This window comes from Carya illinoinensis, chromosome 9 (genome assembly GCF_018687715.1).
Source record: "Carya illinoinensis cultivar Pawnee chromosome 9, C.illinoinensisPawnee_v1, whole genome shotgun sequence".
NCBI classification, from domain to species: domain Eukaryota; kingdom Viridiplantae; phylum Streptophyta; class Magnoliopsida; order Fagales; family Juglandaceae; genus Carya; species Carya illinoinensis.
Genome location: NC_056760.1, coordinates 35101220 through 35112762, shown reverse-complemented (window position 1 = coordinate 35112762; position 11543 = coordinate 35101220).

Genomic DNA, 11543 nt, shown 5'->3' with positions numbered 1-11543 from the left:
TGGAGTAAATCCATTGAATGCCTTCAGTGCAAAAAGATGGCCATCAAAAAGCCATGGTCTACCCCCCCCCCCCAAATACTCTAATCTTATCTATGCGTGTGTCAAAAGTTATCACAAACACATTAGCACTCACCTCTGTGAAAATTGCAGCCTTACTCACCCTCCACATTTTAGCCATTGTTGATCCCAGAACTTCCTTACTGATGCTTCTCGTCAAGCAGACCTTCCCCACTAGGCTACAATCCTCCTTGTAATGTAAGTCATCTACATGCTCTTCGTCGAACACTATTTTTTCTACTTCCCCTTCCGATAAAGGGCATTTCTACCATTTATCTTCTAGAATATTCATCCCCACCACCATTCTCCACCGCAACTAACCCTCCCTTCCTTCCCTCCACTCCAGTCTCTTCCACTAACCGCCTACCAAAAGAATCTTTTTTCTTTTCTATTATAACTAACCCCTCGTGTCTTTCACACACTAGGGCTTCACCTTTCCCTTTCCCAAGAGAGAAAAGAGAGAGAGAAGAATTTCACTATATCTATTTGAACCCTAGCATCATGCATCTTGTACTAAGGGGATACGACTTCTATAATTACTTCTTTGTGGATGGTAGTAGAGGTCCTAGGATGACTAGGATTAGGGTTTGTATGATGGTTGTTGATTATGGGATTTTAGAAATTTTTTCTGTGTTACTTTGTCTGGTTCCTATGTCATGAAGGGTGACATTATGAGTTTTCAGTCTTCCTCATATCGAGTTCTATCTCTGTTTTTATTTTTTATTTTTTGTTGTGATTTTTGGTTTACCACTTGTGGTTGTTTTCGATTAATCTATTATGTTGTGATTTTGTTGTCAAAGGATGAAGGGTTGGCCCAAGTGATGAAGGCCTTGGTCTTGGGGGTATCACTCCCTTCAAGATCCAAGGTTCAACACTTCATGGATGAAAAGAATCTTTTGGAGTTACACCACTTTGTGAAAAGCCAAAAATTTAACTAATTTTGTGTAGGGAAATTTCTGAGGTTGCAATGCACGAGACTGGAGTTTACTCTGCAGGGGTGGGTCCAAAGGGTCCTACCTTGGAGAGGTTCCCCAACATAAAAAAAAAGGGTGAAAAAAAAGAGTTTGATTTTTTGATTGAAAGGACCCTGACTAGTTACTATGCAGAGAAAAAGAGTTAACAATGTGTATACCTGAATTTTTTGTAACAATGAGATTAGCCACACTTGCATCATAAGCATTTCTATTTGTCACAGTTATTTTGTATTAGATCCATGAGGATGGCAAACTTACAACTATCTACGCATATATGTGCTTATCACAATTACCCTTATAAGGGTATTGCTTTATATTTTTTAATACAGAAATAAGTATAATGTTTCGAGATAGACGTAACCTCTAGAAGACTACATGCCACAAAGGTAAACATTGGGACATGGCTGTGCATTTATGAGTTTTCAAGTTAGTAAATTTGAGCATGTGTATTTAAAAAATGAAGCTATCTTTTGTGAAAGTCTCAAGCTCTACTTTTTGAATGATTTATAGTACAATATATCATGGACCATGGTCATACAAATCACGGCTACATGGTTCTCATCCCCTCACCTATAATTCTGTTTTTACTAAACTTGACTCGATACACTCATCTTTCTCCTACTTGGCTTAAACGCTTTTTACTTTATATATCCCTTCATATCATTTAAAAACTTATTTCTTGATTTAGCATATTACGAAAATTGGAAACATTGCAGAAAAGTTACAAAAGTTATCAAAAATTTAAAAAAAAAATAATAATGAAATATGTCAAATTCACCATTCACTATATCAAAACTTTATCAAAAAACCAAACCCCTTCATTGCTGATATTTTAAAATTTTAAAAGGGGTGAGGGGATGCTAGAGGAAATAAGTAATTGGACCCATGTTAAAGTATTGGAACTAATCTTCATGCATCAACTTCCACATGAGAGACGGATAGTAACCAAACTTCGAAATGGTTTGCAGATGACCGCTACCAAGATACTTGGAATTAATTGGAATGGAAGTAATTTCTTTTGCTAGAATGCCATGTGGAGTAGGTAACATATGTATGCAAATTATGTCACTAGCTGAATTTTTTAGGCCTAGAAGAATGGCATTAGAAAGCTCTTTTTACCATGTTGTTGATCTTGTGCATATTGTGGTGATGCTAGACTTTGGTTGAATGATTTTTAATTTTGTTAATTCGTTATGTAACAAGTTTTATCACTTTATATGCTACCTTGCAATCATGTTTGCTTGAAATGATTGTGTTTTAGTACTTTATATGCTTTTTGAGCTAATCAGTTGCTTCAATTGCAGCAGTTTAATAGTTTAAAGTTGTTGCAAAGGAAATGGAAATCAGATTAATTTCTAGGAATTGGTTTCCATCCTAAGTGGGGACTGAAAGACATACCAATAATGCCCAAGGTTGTTATGAGCTAATAGACCTAGAGGCATATATACTTCAATTTTTAAGTATATTTTTAGTGTTTTCCTGTGTCGCATATATTCCGGTTCTTGAACTGCCGTTTGTTAATCTTTTTTAATATATGAGCTTAGTGTATTCATAATATATTGTTCATATCATTTATGTGTTTTAGGGTATGACAGCTAATCAGTTTTACTAGTATTTTTTTTTTAATTTTTATATGGCTATTTCCGACAATTTTTATTCACCCCTAATATCTTTTTCACGCTAGATATACTAATCTATGGCTATATTGATTGCCACAAATAAGCATTAGTGTCTTTGCATATTGACGTAAAGGATTATGTGTGGCGACAAAAATCTTCGAAAATGAAAATATACATTTACCATTGGTTACGATTGGCAAACCATTTACGATGACATTTGAGACTTTCTGGCAAGAAACTTAGCTGCAATTAAGGATTAATTTGATGCATTACCATTGCAGCGAAAATTTGGGCATATGTCAGGCTCCGTTTCTGGCAGTTCACCTAGGGTCAAGAAATCGCAGCAAAACAATTTTTGCTATGATTTTGTGACCTTTTGCTATGAGTGTACACCGCAGTAAATACCCCTCTTTGTTGTAGCGGAATTGTTAGGGATGCCCCCTACCATGGAAATAAGGTTTGCAATTGACTTATAAATAAGGGTTGTTCCAGCTCATAGGACACCCTATAATATGGCCTCAACAGAGTTGAAAGACCTAAAGAGTCAACTACATAAATTATTAGTAAAGGGATTCATTAGACCCAATACCTCACCTTGGGGAGTGTCGATACTATCTGTGAAGAAGAATGATTAAATCTTTAGGATGTGTATCAATTTTAGAGAGTTGAATAAGGTGACTATTAAAAATAGTTATCCGCTACCAAGGATAGATGACCTATTCGACCAACTACAAGGAGCTGCAGTCTTTTCCTAGATCAACTAAAGATTAAGGAAAGCAATGTGTATAAGGTGACTTTTCAAACCATGTACGGTTATTATAAGTTCATTATAATGCCTTTTGGGTTAGCAAAAGCCCCAACAGCTTTCATGGACATCATAAATAGGGTGTTCCAACCATTCTTGGATTTAATTGTGATAGTATTTATAAATGACATCCTGATATATTCCTGAAATGATGAGGAGCATGAAGATCACTTGAGGATAGTGTTGAGGACCCTTCAGGATCATCAACTGTACACCAAGCTTAGTAAGTGTGAATTCTGGATAGAAGAAGTAATTTATTAAGGTCACATGGTAACGAGTGAAGGAATCATGGTAGACCCTAGAAAGGTGGAGGCAGTGATCGACTAGAAACAACCTACCACCTTGCAGGAGATTAGAAGTTTCTTAGGGTTAGCTGGTTATTATCGTAGATTCGTGGATGGATTTTTGAAGTTATCAACCCCTCTCACGATGTTGACCAAGAAGGATGTTAAGTTCGTTTGGACTGAGTGGTGTGAGAAAACCTTCGAGGAACTAAAGAGGTGCTTACCACAACCTCTAGTTTAGCACTGCCAGAACCGAATAAACCATTCATAGTGTTCAGTATGTATTGAAGTATGGTTTAGGAGGCATTCTGATACATGAAGGCAAGGTGATTGCCTATGTATCTAGACAATTGAAGGATCATGAAAGGAATTACCCCACCCATGACATGGAATTAGGAGCAATAGTGTTTGCCTTGAAGATATGTCAACATTACTTATATGGGGAAGAGTGTGAACTACAAAGTATACACGGATCAAAAGAGCTTCAAGCATTTGTTTACCAAAAAGAACATCAACATGAGGCAGTGGATATGGTTGGAAACTGTTAACAATTATCAGTATGAGATTAAGTATACCCAAGTAAGGCTAACTTAGTCTCCAATACCCTAAGCCGTAAGCCAAGTAACAAGGGCAAACGAGAGACTTTGGAGGTGGACTTGCTATTAGAAGGCACGAGGTTCTTATTGGTAAAAGAAAAATCACCAAAGGAGGTGCTAGCCACTCTTAATAGTTGAAAATATACAAGTTTGAAGAATTGCAAGAGCAATAAGAGAAGGATAAGAAGTTATCGCAAATAAATGGAGGTTAGCAAAGGCGAAGGGCAAGCCCAATTTAGCTTAAGTGAAGATGGGATCTCGTTTTTCAAAGCATGTAAGGCGATCCCAGATGACCCAGAGATCATACAATGGATTTTGGTAGAAGCCCATTCAACACCTTATGCTATGCATCCAAGTAGAACTAAGATGTACTAAGATCTCAAGAAATGATGCTGGTGGGAAGGGATGAAGAAGGGCATTACTTAGTTTATCGAGAGATGTGATACGTATAGAAGGTTAAAGGTGGAACATCAACAACCAGCAGGGAACCTGCAACCTTAACCCATTCTAGAATTGAAATATGAAAATATCTTCATGGTAGGATTACCCCCAAACTCATATGGGTAAGGATGCAATATGGGTCGTGATCGTTCAGTTAACCATGAGTGCTCTCTTCTTGCCAGTCACTACTATAGATATGATAAACAAGCTCATCCAACTGTATATAAGAGAAGTAGTAAGATTACATGGAGTCCCTAAAACCATAGCGTCGGATCAGGACCCTAAGTTTACGTCTCATCTCTTAGGAGAAGTTTCGGGAACTAGAAGGCTCTAGTTATTAAACCAAATCTGGTTCAATTACAACCAAATCTTACTTAGGAAGAAAAGCCTATATGAATTGTGGATATGAAGGAAAAAAGACTAAGGTTGAAGATTGTGCCCTTGGTAAAAGGTTCTGTGGTGGAATGCGAGAAAATAGGATTTTACATGGGAAAGCGAGTGGATCATGTGGGAGTAGTTCCCATATTTATTCGAGCCACATTTATGAGCTATAACACAAGAGGAATAGGCATTATAGACAAAGTTCACGAAAAGTACGTCTATAAAATGGTTGTCATTCTCCCCAAATCTCAATTCAAAACTGTGAACCTTAGGAAAACAAAATGGTGTGGGAGAAAAGAACTGCCAGGAAGGCAGCCATGCCTCCCGAAGTCATGAGACAATTCACAGAAGAACTACGTGAGAAAAAGAGGAGAGAGGATGAACAATGACGGCTAGAGGAGGAATGCCACCACGATGAAGAAAGTGCTCGGAAGGCCAGAGGACTAATATCTAAAATGCTGGATCACAAAGGCATGAGTACGACACGAAAAGGAGGAAAGAGAATGGTGTCGAAATGTGATGAGCAAGATAAGGGCGAGAGTGAGGATTCACCAAAGTCCTATGAAGTCAAACCTGGCCTAAGCACTAAGATACCAAAGACCACAATCGAAGGACACCGTCAAAGAAAAAGAAGGAGGAGACATAAGGAGTCGCCTCATGTCTCGACCTCAAATGATAGAGGTCAAACTACTGACATAATTAAGGGAAAGTCTCATCTACGATCAGAAGCTATCAGAGTCATTGACGGGTCCCCCATCAAGACTCACCTCCCTTGAGAGAACCAGGTAAGGGAGAACCCTCACTAAGTTTTGAGGATTAAATTCTTTATAAGGAGGGGAGGATGTGAGGGTCCTACCTAATGTGAAAGAGGACAGACCATTCGTGGACTAAAAGGAAAGGCAAAGATGAGAAGCACTCCAATGGTTGTAGGGATCAGTAATAGGAGACGCCGAGTGCAGCAACTCCAACATCTGGGTGAGTGTCCCAGAGTGAGGTAGAGATGAGGAACTTAGCCACAACATATGAGCTGGAGAAGTCATCTCTCATGAAGACAAGAATAAGGAGTTGGAGGGACAAATAAGCTCGGGCGAGTTATGCACTAACCGCCCAAGGGGAGAAAGAATTACTTGCCAAAGAGGAACTACATACAACTACTAGCACAACCAGTTATGGGTACTTCTCAAGATAACACGGAAGAGTTTGGATAAGTGTTAGTAGCAAGCATAGAAGCCTACACTCCATCTGAAAGGTTACATCCAGAGTGGCTCTGCAATTGAAGGTGAAGGCTTGACAAGTCATATCTTCAGAACCCAGAAGTATCACCCAATGCCACGTGGAGAACCCTTGTTCAAAGGAAAGATGAGGAGTTGGCAAACCGAATGGTGTATGGACCATGCCCTGGTCCCCTGTCTCTGTCGTATTGTAGTATGATAGGATAGGGATGAAAGACTCTTATCCAAACATATTTGGAGTCAATGATATGTCAGAAAAGATATGTGACATTCTCACTTTATTTAAAGGACCTAAATGTGGGACAAAATCTCACTTTTAAGACCTTATTCAGTAAAGAGCTTGAGAATGCAACTGCTATGGAAAGCATGGAGCAAAGAGACAACGAGAGGATGTAGAAATGTAGGTTAGCTTCTAAGACAGTGCTCGGTAATGTGGAGTAAATATTGTGTGTGTGAGACATTGCATCATTTCTGTAATCATCTCCTCCTTTTTTCACAAACATAAATAAATATTTCCAACACTATGTTTCTAGCTATATTTTTTAATGCTTTTAATTCTTTTTTGCTACTAATGATGATATCTTGTTTGGAAGTGTTGGATACCTCTGTGTGTGTGTGTGTGTCCGCGCGCACGCATCTGTGGAGTCAGTGAGAGTCTATTATCATGGTACAGGACAAAGAGTTACCCAAGACCATTCCTTGAAGCGTTACCACGTATATCACATGAGAAGGAGAATGCCTCGTGAGGAGTGAGGTGGAATGATATCATACTTGGCCTCACCTTATAGTCAAGATGTGGGATCCTTCAACATATCACATGTTGGTGTCTTCGAGTCGATTGCACCCGAGTACAGTAGCACCTCCAAGGTAACAAGTTTGGGTGTGTGCCTATGAGCATGTGTGTGCCTATGAGCTAGAGTCTATGAGCAATGTTGGGAATGAATGCCTATGGGCAAAAAATGATACTTGGCCCAATACTAGTCTTTACAAGTTTCTATTATATGAAGATGGGTAACTCCTCACCATAATAGTACTATTGAGCTTTTATCTATTTTGCATAAAGAAAGGGCTACGTCTCAAGAGGGTGATTCCTTGTCATGCCTATATATATATATATATATGTTTTTTCTATGAGGGTGATTCATCGCCAGGTGTTTAGGATGCAAGAAACTACAAGAGAGAGGGTGATACCTCCACATGGACATATGTGTTTCTCTAGTATTTACATTAAATATTTTCATGGCATCTTTGATAGTATTATCTTTCATTAACGATTTTGTCATAGCTACCTAACCTACCTATGGTTTTGTTTTCGAGACCATAGACTTTAATGAAATTTCAAACCCCATTATGACACATGAGGAAGAGGAGTCAATCCAACCCAAGCCCTGACTAAGGAGACTAAGACCCATCTTAGCACCAATGTTCGCCTTAGCTACTCAATGCCCTTCGATAGGATCATCATAACTGAGCCAATTGCTCATTTGTAACTTAGTCGGCCGCTTATGGTGACTAATGTATATTGAATAATGTAACGCTTTGAGGTTATGAAGGGCAAGAAGCCCTTTTTGTATGAAGTTTAATTTTTGGCACACACATGCTTATGTGGTTATTACAACGTGTGTTATTTATATTTTTGCTGCGTTGTCTTAAGCTAAATTCTATACACATGTACTTTCCTCTAGATTACTACATGCCTAATCATTCTTCTGGATGTTGACCAATTGGCTAGTATCCTTAGCATCATGATACATCACCTAGTCTTTCATGAGAGATGAGGCGCCACAAGTTTTCTAATTCTCAAATCTCACATATGTGTTACAATAAATCACATCAGATTGTCAAATTTATTTTTGAGAAATTTTCTAGTGAACCAAACATTCTCCTTTGTTATTATATATGTTGCTTAAATTTCTCATGAGTTATGTAAGTTACAGTTTTTATACCCAAAAAAAAAAAGGTATATACAGATATCTTATAAAAGAAAATTTACAAATTTATATCATATCATTGCATCGTTGTGTATATTTATTATTTTAAGATTTCTCTATAGAATTGAAGTAGCATTATAAATGGACAGGATTATTAGAAAGATCATCGATCGCGTATATATTTCTTACTCTTCTTTTTCTTTATATAACGTGGGACGCACGCATGACATTAAACACGCTAGCTGCCTTTCCATTACACGTACAGCCTGAAGCTAACTATACGGTAATTGATCAAATCATCAATCCCAAACACTTCTTTCACGGCATCAGGTTTCTTACGCTTCTTTTACTTCACGATCTTGTTTCACTTGTACCATTGATTTCATATAAAATAAGTTGCTCATAGACTCCGGTCCATCTGATCATTAAGATTTCCCGTAAATATCTGAATTATTATTATTATTATTATTAGATTTACAACAACAAATAGAGGCCTAAAGTAAGAGATTCTCGAAAGTAATGTAAATTTTGGGGCAAGTTTTAGAGGAAAGCCGAGACCACTTCTGATAGTTCTAAAGCTGCAATCCATGTCAATAGTGTATCTGAGTATGTTTTGTTGTCTTTATAATAATTAGTCATCTAGAAATGGAGGACATGAAGCATCGATGAGGGAGGAGATCAAGCATTGATGAAGCATTGATCACCTCCTTCCCCTCTCCGGGGATGGCAATCGACGCTCAAAAGTGTGAGGACAGGCCAGCTGGGAGATACACACACACATATATATATACTTGCAAATTTTCCCTTGATTTTCAATTATTACATGATCCTCAGGTAAGAAAATTGTTATTTAGCCCAGCTTATCATATCACATTGAAACTAGAGGCCGGGGTTAGTGTGTGTGTGTGTGTATATATAGACCGCGCGTTTTGTCTCCAGTGTAGAACTGGCCCCCGCTTCTGATGAAGCAAATTAAGTATATATGCATGGTTTAATTAAAAAGTTCACGGGTTGCCACCGGCATAATATTAAAATGATCAATTACAAAGTGTGTGTATATATATATATACATGGGTGGGTTGCTTGGCATATAATCTAATCGCTGATTAATTTGGCCTTTTCAATTGGAATATTGTGTAACTAACATTAACTATGGTCCAAATTAAGATCAATTCCTTAATATGCGCTAGATATATAGCTAGGTAGACTAGTTCAATAAGATGCATGTATGCATGCATATATGCATGATATATATTGGTTATTTGCATGTATTAATATTGGAACACATTTCTCTTGTACACATCTAACGTACATTATTTGTAATATTATTTTCTGTGAATTTTAATTTAATACCCACATTGACATGAGCGTCAAATAAGATTTTTTAAATCAGCAAAATGGAAAATTAATTAATATTAATCTCATGTGACTTAATATATCTTCTCCTTGTCAAGGGGTACTCGTTATAATCTCCCCCATATTTGAGAGGTCATTTCATTATAGATTTGATAATTGATCAAGTCCCACACTTCTGATTGAATATATATATATAATATATATATATATATATATTTATATATATATAGTTTTAATGTTATTTGATATATAATATATAGTTTATGTTCATCACCTAATTCGTATATATACTCTATTAAAACCACCATACATCCACCATATTAAAAAGGATGTAATTGTTATGAAACTAAAAGAGAAATGATATTACAAGAGAGAGAGAATATTGCAAGAGAAATAGTTGCTATTTAAATGCAAAACTTGATGATATACAAGTGAATGATACCCATATATATAGGAGTACAAAGGAGTAGGTATGGCTCAATGGTCTTAATTGTAGGCTAAAGATATGTCTTAATTGATGGCTTCAATGGTCTTAATTAATGGCTTCAATGGTCTTCATTAATGGTTATGTATGGCCATACAAATAAGTTCATACATAACACTCCCCCTTTGGATGACCATATATAAAGAATATGCCTCGTTAAAACCTTGTCAAGGAAAAACCCAGTGAGAAAAACCAATGGCAAAAGAAAAAGAGTACAATATTCATGTATATCGCCAAGTACTTTAAAATTGCCTCATTAAAATCTTTCAAAAGAAAACCCAGTAGGATAAAACCTTAGCGAAGGAAAAAGAGTACAATCAGCACAAGTCTTCAAGACATTACTCCCCCTGAAAAGTGCATGATAATAGGTCTTCAAGTCTCCGCATTCCAATGTTCTGCACAATCTTCTTAAATGTTACAGTTGGTAATGCTTTTGTGAATAAATCTGTCAGATTATCACTTGATCGTATCTGCTTAACATTAATTTCACATTTCTCCTGAAGTTCATGGGTATAAAAGAATTTAGGTGAAATATATTTGGTTCTATCACCTTTGATATATCCTCCTCTAATTTGAGTAATACAAGCAGCATTATCTTCGTATAAAATTGTTGGACTATCATTAATCACTGGAAGACCACACTTTTCTTGAATATGTTGAATCACTGATCTTAGCCAAATGCATTCTCGACTTGCCTCATGAATTGCAATGATATCTGAATGATTTGAAGAAATAACAGATAGTGTTTGCTTGACAGATCTCCATGATATAGCAGAATTTTCATAAGTAAATACATATCCAGTTTGAGATTTACCTATATGTGAATCTGAAAGATAACATGCATCCGCATATCCAACTAATTGTGGACTTCAACCATGTTGATAAAATAATCACATATCAACCGTACCTCGGAGGTATTAAAGGACATGTTTAATGTCATTCCAATGTCTTCGAGTTGGTGCGGAACTATATCTTGCAAGTAAATTAATTGAAAATGTAATATCAGGCCGAGTGCAATTTGCAAGATACATCAGGGCTCCAATTGCACTGAGATAAGGTATTTCAGGATCAAGAATTTCTTCACTGTCTTCACAAGGACGAAATGGATCCTTCTGCACATCAAATGATCGAACAACCATTGGAGTACTCAGGGGATGAGCTTTTTTCATGTAAAAGTGTTTCAAGATTTTCTCTGTATAATTTGACTGATAAATGAGAATTCTATTTTGTAAATGCTCGAGCTGCAGGCCGAGACAAAATTTCATTTTGTCAAGATCTTTCATTTCAAATTCATTCTTTAAATATGTAGCGGTTCTTCTGATCTTTTCAGGAGTTCTATCAAGATTTAGATCATCAACATAAACCGCAATAATAACAAATCCG